At 30.1% G+C, this 7,407-nt stretch overlaps 1 long non-coding RNA gene across 1 annotated transcript; it reads right to left on the bottom strand.

Annotated features, from left to right (window-relative positions):
* Positions 1–1,000: 1,000 nt before the first annotated feature.
* LOC117175711 lies at positions 1,001–2,560 on the bottom strand. The gene is made up of 4 exons (XR_004467490.1): positions 2,488–2,560; positions 2,076–2,333; positions 1,804–1,923; positions 1,001–1,202 (listed from the first exon to the last, which is right to left on the bottom strand). It is a non-coding gene; the product is annotated as an uncharacterized LOC117175711 (long non-coding RNA).
* Positions 2,561–7,407: the final 4,847 nt, after the last annotated feature.

Here is a 7,407-nt window from a genome sequence, read left to right as displayed (position 1 = left end):
TGTGATGTCCTATATATGTAATTCCCCACTCTTACGCATAGTTCAAAACTTTCCGCGCGTGGCGTACCAACCGCACTTAAAAAAAATATGGCCACCTCCATTGCTTTTTTTTTGACAGGCCGCTTGAACAAATAAATAATTAATAATCAGACAGGATTTTGTGAAATTTTTGTGGAATAAGAAATTATTCGCCATGGAAGAGGTACGTAGTATGTTTATTAAATTACTTTTACCAACACTATGCGTGCGATAGATATTCGACGCGTTCGTCACAGAGACAACAAACATACAACTTAATGAAAATCTTGTACACTATACACTTGAAACCACACTTATTGGAAACTTTCGCTTTTATACAGCGATTTTTAACTTTAACATCCTTGCCTTTATTCACAAACTATTAATTGTTCAATCATTATTTATTTATATTCGACTCGCGTTCACATCGGCCGCCATATTTTTTTTAAGTGCGGTTGGCACGCCACGCTCAGGAAGTTTTTAACTATACGTGTGATTTTGCACATACGTTTGTGCCTACTTCCAGCAACAGAAAAGTGTTCATTTTCAGTTTCACTAGTTTGGTCTCCTTATGTCTATTCTCCATGGGTTCATCAACAATGATTGATACGTGATGAATCATTGTTTCCTGTGTAGTCATTAGTTTGTGGGACGCAAGTGGTTGGTTTGAAATAACTGGAATATCAAATACAACATTCACTATTTTTTATAAATGAGCGGCATTGGTGTAAAAACAGATTTTAATACATTTGATTAATATATTAATTAATTAATAATTATTAATTGTTAATAATTAATTGAATTAATAAATAAATGAATAATAAATAATTAATAAAAATAATTGTTAGATTTGAAGCGCTTGCACTTTCAAACTCAAAAATATCACTATTTAATTCACAGTATGAAACCAATAACTAACCAATGTTATTAGGCTATCTAACAATCTCATTAGCGATTAGGGGTTGAACAATTTCACTAGCTATCAAAAAAATTAAGGATTGGAAGGCATTCTATTAACATTTATGAAGAAAAAGGAGAAAAGAAAGGAAGGAATAAAATCAAACAAAGGAATACATCAGGAACTTAAAATTTACGTAAGGGTGGGATAGTTTCTTGGAAAATGAAGTCTCTGAGCGGTTTTTGTGATGTCTTCGTTTTTGAAGATTGTCCGATTTCTGAACTATCTGAAAAACAGAAACAAAGATTCAATATCATATATCTTGCATTTTTTAACAATAATTAATATTAAAATTTTTTTTTAATTTATCTGCTATATCATCAGAGATTGTACCTTACAGACAGTAGATCCTAATGGGGCGAAGATGGAGTAGGATCTTTTTTCCAAGAAATAATTTTAATTTAAAAAATATTATTTTCCATCTAGTCTTATTAAGACGTTAAGCATTTTCTGTTATTGAAGATTCTTAACTTGATCGATATTGCGTAGATTTTCTGCCTTCACTGTTTGGAGGGTTGATCAACTGTCGGTAAGGTACAATCTCTGATGATATAGCAGATAAATTTACAAAATTTTAAAATAATTACTTGTACCATTAACACCTAGCTAAAAATTAGCGTTATGTTCTTGAATTAAGAGTTCTTATTCTGATCCCTCTAATAGCTTAATTGGAAAAGCACCTAATCGGAAATCAGAAGTTTTGTGGTTCGTTTCCCAATGGAGTGAAGATGGAGTAGGATCTTTTTCTCAAGAAATAATTTTAATTAAAAAAATAATTAATACAATCACATTTTCAGGCACACTTCAAACCTATTTTTAATACTTACAAACAAAATTTTCCATATTCAATGTTACATTTTCAATATTTTCCTTTTCTTTTACAATATTAATAGAAAAATCAGGACCTTCTATGCCAATTTCGAAGGATTTATGTACATCATGAATGTCTACAAAATAAAACAACAAATAAAGATTAATAATAAAAATAAAAACAATTAAAATAATAATCATTTATAAAAAATTTAAATAATAAAAAAAACAAATAATAAACAGTGCATTTCAGCACAAGGATACTTTTCGTAAAAAACAGGAAACGTACCTAACGGATTAGATAAATTTAAATTCGGTACTGTTGAATTTGAAAGATGTTTATAATGAATTTGATTGCCGTAGAAATGATTTCGGCCAACATATTTATTTCTCAGCTTTTCCAACGAAAGCTTAAGTAGAGACGAATTTCCGCAAGCTGCGATACATTTCAGACATCGTTCTTTGTCACGGGGACGAGAAGGAAATTAATAGGATGAACCTGAGGTGCAATTACACGAGAAAACTGAACGTTTTTGCCCATTTTACACTGAAACGTAAATACAAAAATTTACAAATTTAAGCAATTAGTCTACATTAATTTCCTTGTTTTCTACAAAGTAACTATACTCGTAAATTGAAATAATTATTAAGGTAAAAATATAAAAGTGAGGTTATATAAGAGTAAGTTAGTACTTACTTACCTTCACGAAATTAACTTCTAAGACCGTACACTTTTACTACAATAATTCAATGAATTATTTTATTTGTTTAAAATTTAACCTACACGGGTTGTCAAACTATTTAAATGATGGGTAACTGTACGTCAGATTGGTGACACAAAGTTAGTTTATGTATGTAATGACTGTAGCGCCTCTGCGACAGGGCTTTGAACTGTTTATACAAATCTTTGTCAAGGTGCCGTCTCATGTGAGCAGAAAACGTCGACTGAAAGCAGAAACTCATGAGAGTGAAAGAGACGAATATATCTTTCCATCTCTTTCACTCTCACGAGTTTCTGCTTTCTGCCGACGTTTTCTGCCCACATGGGACTGCACCTTCACGTTGAAATATTAGCCAGCTTGGGGGCCCTGGGCAAATGTGTTCTATAACAGTTGTTAAAAGATTGTGACAGAACTGTTCTAGAACTATGTGACAGCTCTGTTCTGTAACAGTTGATATGAAATTTTTCTAGAATAAACTGATCACAGACGCTCTATAATATTTTTTTCAAGTTTATTCTAGAAATGTGCCGTAAGAGTGCTCTAAAACTAATTAGTAACCAAGATTAGTTCGCTAACACTATGGTCGATCTGACCCTTGCAAATGTCCCTAATGTGGATATCTCGGACGTATAATTTTTGTTAGTCGGGACTGCGTACGCGCTATTTCAGAACAAAATATATCCATGAGGATATCAAAATTTCCGCCTCGCAGGATATCCCCATGAGTCATCCCTGGAATAACGCGGGACATAAATGGGGTCTACCCTACCGAAAGAAATCTCTGCGTTTTCTTTAACGAAATGGCCTAGCCCATTTGAGTCTATAAACAAAGTCGATTTGAAAGAAAATAGTCTCGGAGATAGTTTGAGAGATTTGGGTACTTTTCAAGATCCTTTTATTGGTCCTTTGAAGAGTGGTGCGACGGTAATATAATGTTCCTTTTGTATTCGTCACGTACCGGGCGGGCAGAGTTATTTACAGTAGTTGGTCGTGGCTAATCCGCTCTCTCTTTTTAAATTTCTCTTCAAATTATTAACACTTTTTTTAAATTGATGAATTTTCTCATTATACTTATTGATAATTATAACTTATATACTGATATACAATTTTCTAGTTGAATTAAAAAATGTTGTCTTTTTTGACGTATCTCATTCCATTTACGAGAAACGTTCTATTAATTCCAATTTTAAGCATTAAAAAAAAAGTTAGATATCTGAAGTAATCGAAACCCGTAAATTCCGAATTATTATGTTTTAGGCTGTTAACTATGAAATTAAAAAAAAAATCTACTTCTAAATTTTAATCCGAAAGCTTAACAAAAGACCCTTGAGTGTCGGCTACTCTATTGAGATAGCCTCTCTGCTTGTTATTTATGATCATATTCTTATTTCAATTTCGGAAAGGATATTTTAAGGCCTTAAGACCATTTAAACGAGGTTCCTGGACCTTTAAAAATATCTACCTGAGTGCCTGCGGAGAATTTCTCTGAGCTTCTTTGACCTAAAGAATTTTTAGTATATACTCAAAGATTCTTTTCGGTAGAGTAATCAAATATCCCGGGATATCCTATTGCTGTTAGGAGTACATAACTCTGTTCCACATTTGGTAAATAACAGTTCTAGAACTGCTATGATTAGAAGATTTAATAAAAAATATATCACTTATATCCAATATAAATATAATAAAAATTAAAATATTTAAGACTACAACTTGAGTTGCAAAGTAAAGAATCTTTGTACCTTTAAAATCTTAACAATTTCAAGTTTTGAAGGAAATATTTTTAAACAGTAATATTAATTTGAATTAAAATGCTTTGAGGGATTTAAAGGAGATTTTTAATTAAATTGTTAATTATATTATTGCAAGCCTTATTTCTAAAATAAAGAAACTATAAGCTATTAAACTCTATAAACAAACGTACTGTACTCATGACGCACAATTGGAGGAAATGCACTTTTGTCAGTCAAAAATGTTCAGAGCCTTCAATTTTTTGCGATTTCGAATTTTTTGTTTTAAATTAAAGATTATTAAATTCAATAGATCTTGACTTTAGGAACTTTTGTCTCCTCTATTTTTTTATTAATAATTTTTCCACTCAAAGCATGGAAAAACTAAATTTTTTATATAACAATTTTTTACGCTTTAATAACTGATCAGGAAAACTTTATATTGTCTTAAATAAATGTTTATAAGCTCATAGAATACAAATAATGTGCTTATTAATCCATTTATTTGTAATAAACCAATTTTATGAACAAATGGACCAATAATCTTATTATCGGTAAAAAAAAATGTTTGGCTAAAAATGCTTCACATTAATGTAGGAATGACATTTAATAACAAAAATACTTCAAAAGTTTATAATAGCCACTGTGATAAACAATTTTTGTGGCAAAATATTAGAATTTGAGATTTTTCAAATTATAATTTTCTTCGATGGCCAGAATGATTTCAGGTAATCCTTAAAATAATAAATATTTAATAATATTTGATCAAACATAACAATCAAAATTTTTGTAAACAAATTAGATACAGAAGTTCAAAATTTTGGTCTTTTCGCATAGAAATTTTTTTCTGCACTGAAAATATTTTAAACTGTTGGACGAATGATTGCTAGTCACAAAAATACTTGAGAAGTTAACAATAACCATTGTTATAAATAATTCTTGTGACAAAATATTCAAAAGTAAGGTTTTATCAAACTTTTTATTTTCTTTAGCTGCTACAATGGCTCCGGATATTCCTAAAAAAATCTATCTTTGATAACATTTAGTAGAATATAACAATTACATGTTTAAAAACAATTTATATAAACAATTTCTAAATGTTGGCAGTTTCACTTGGAAAAAGTCGGGTTTTCAATCTTAATAGATTGAAAATGAATCATAACACTGCTTGCTAAGATTCACTCAATACAGAATCTTTTGACAATAACCCACCGACTTGGCCATCAAAGAAAATTTAAATTTGATAAAACCTTAAGTTTAAATATTTTTTCACAAGAATTGTTAATAACAGTGGTTCTTATTAACTTTTCTAATATATTGGCGACTAGCAGTCATTCGTCCAATAACTTACAACATTTCCAGTGCAAACAAAAAATTTCCATTTCAAAGGGCCAAAATTTCCAATCTGTTTATCTATTTTTTTTAGAAAAATTTAAATTGTTATATTTTATCTAATATTATTAAATATTTATTATTTTAAGGAACACCTGAAGTCGTTCTGGCCATTGAAGGAAATTATAATTTCAAAAATATCAAATTCTAATATTTTGCCAAAATAATTGTTTATCACAGTGATTATTATAAACTCTTAAATTATTTTTGTTATTAAATGTCATTCGTATAATAATGTGAAGCAGTTTTAGCAAAAACAAAAAATTTATGACCGATAATAAGACTATTTGTATATATGATGTTCGGTTCAATTTAAATAAATATATACATTATATTAAATAATATTAAATCCATTTTCTCATTTATCAGACTTGTTATTGATTTATTACCAAATAATTCTCTCCAAACATTTAAATTAAAATTACCATTAATTTTTAAAAATATTTCCTTCAAAACTAGAAATTGTTAAGATTTTAAAGGTACAAAGATTCTTCACTTTGCAACTGAAGTTGTAGTCTTACATATTTCATTTATTATTATATTTATACTGGATATAAGTGATATATTTTTTATTAATTCTTCTAATCATATATACGTTGTAAATAATTTTCTCATTGAGGAATTAAATATTGGTAATTTTTTCATTAGACCCGTTAACAATTTTAACAATAATTAATTTTTTCAACTATAATAAATAATCAAATCAATAATATCAGTAAAATAAATCATAGAAATGTGAAGTTCGAACTGCTTTAAAATGTAATTTAAAATTAAATTTTATTCATATTAAACTACATATATTTATATGACTTTTTCTATTTTAAAAAAAGTAGTTATAGTTACCCTTATTTTTTCATATATATTTTTTATTTATTTGCAAACAGCATCAAGTTTTTAATTATTTTTGCTTTTTTTTTAATGCAATTCAATGAAAAAGTCAGACCTACTTTTTGTGGCGCCATCTGTTGGATTAGTTTGACCGACATTTCCCCTCCGGATCGTAAGAAAACTACTACTACATATACATACTAGGCAGTCTGATAAGTACCTGAAAATTCTAAGAGATGGCATTAGTATTCACTAATGTGAACCATTTTCGTCGAGCTTGATCCTTCAAATGACGCCTGTCAAAACTTCAGCCATTTATGTTTATGCATTTACAAGTTACAGCACTGAGAAGCGACTAACCTCCGAGTTTTTTTTGATATGGAAAAATCTGAGTTTCAAGTTTTGATCAAACACTACTATCTTCGCAAGAAAACGATATCCGACACCAAGGCCAAACTGGATAAGTATTACCCGGACCCTGCACCGTCGATTGGAACGATTCATAAGTGGTTTACCGAGTTTCGTTGTGGCCGTACGAGCACAGTTGATGCTGAACGATCTGGGCGCCCAAAAGAGGTGACTACATCAGAAAATGTCGAAAAAATCCATGATATGATGTTGAAATATCCCAAATTGAAATTGAGAGATGTAGCTAATGCTGTAGGCATATCATTGGAACGTGTGGGCAATATAAACCTGGATCCACTACTACACTCCTGAGTCAACGCAACAGGCAAAACAGTGGGTTCCACCGGGCCAAAGTGCTCCGAAGCGTCCAAAAATGCAACAATGGGTCAGAAAGGTTATGGCCTCCGTATTTTGGGATGCACATGGCATAATATTCGTGGAATATCTTGAAAAAGGTAAAACCATAATCGGAGCATACTATTCATCATTATTGGACCGATTGAAAATCGAAATCGCCGAAAAACGACCGCATTTGAAGAAGAAA

Source organism: Belonocnema kinseyi, chromosome 1 (assembly GCF_010883055.1).
Source record: "Belonocnema kinseyi isolate 2016_QV_RU_SX_M_011 chromosome 1, B_treatae_v1, whole genome shotgun sequence".
Classification (NCBI taxonomy): domain Eukaryota; kingdom Metazoa; phylum Arthropoda; class Insecta; order Hymenoptera; family Cynipidae; genus Belonocnema; species Belonocnema kinseyi.
This window is presented reverse-complemented; position numbering and strand designations above follow the sequence as displayed.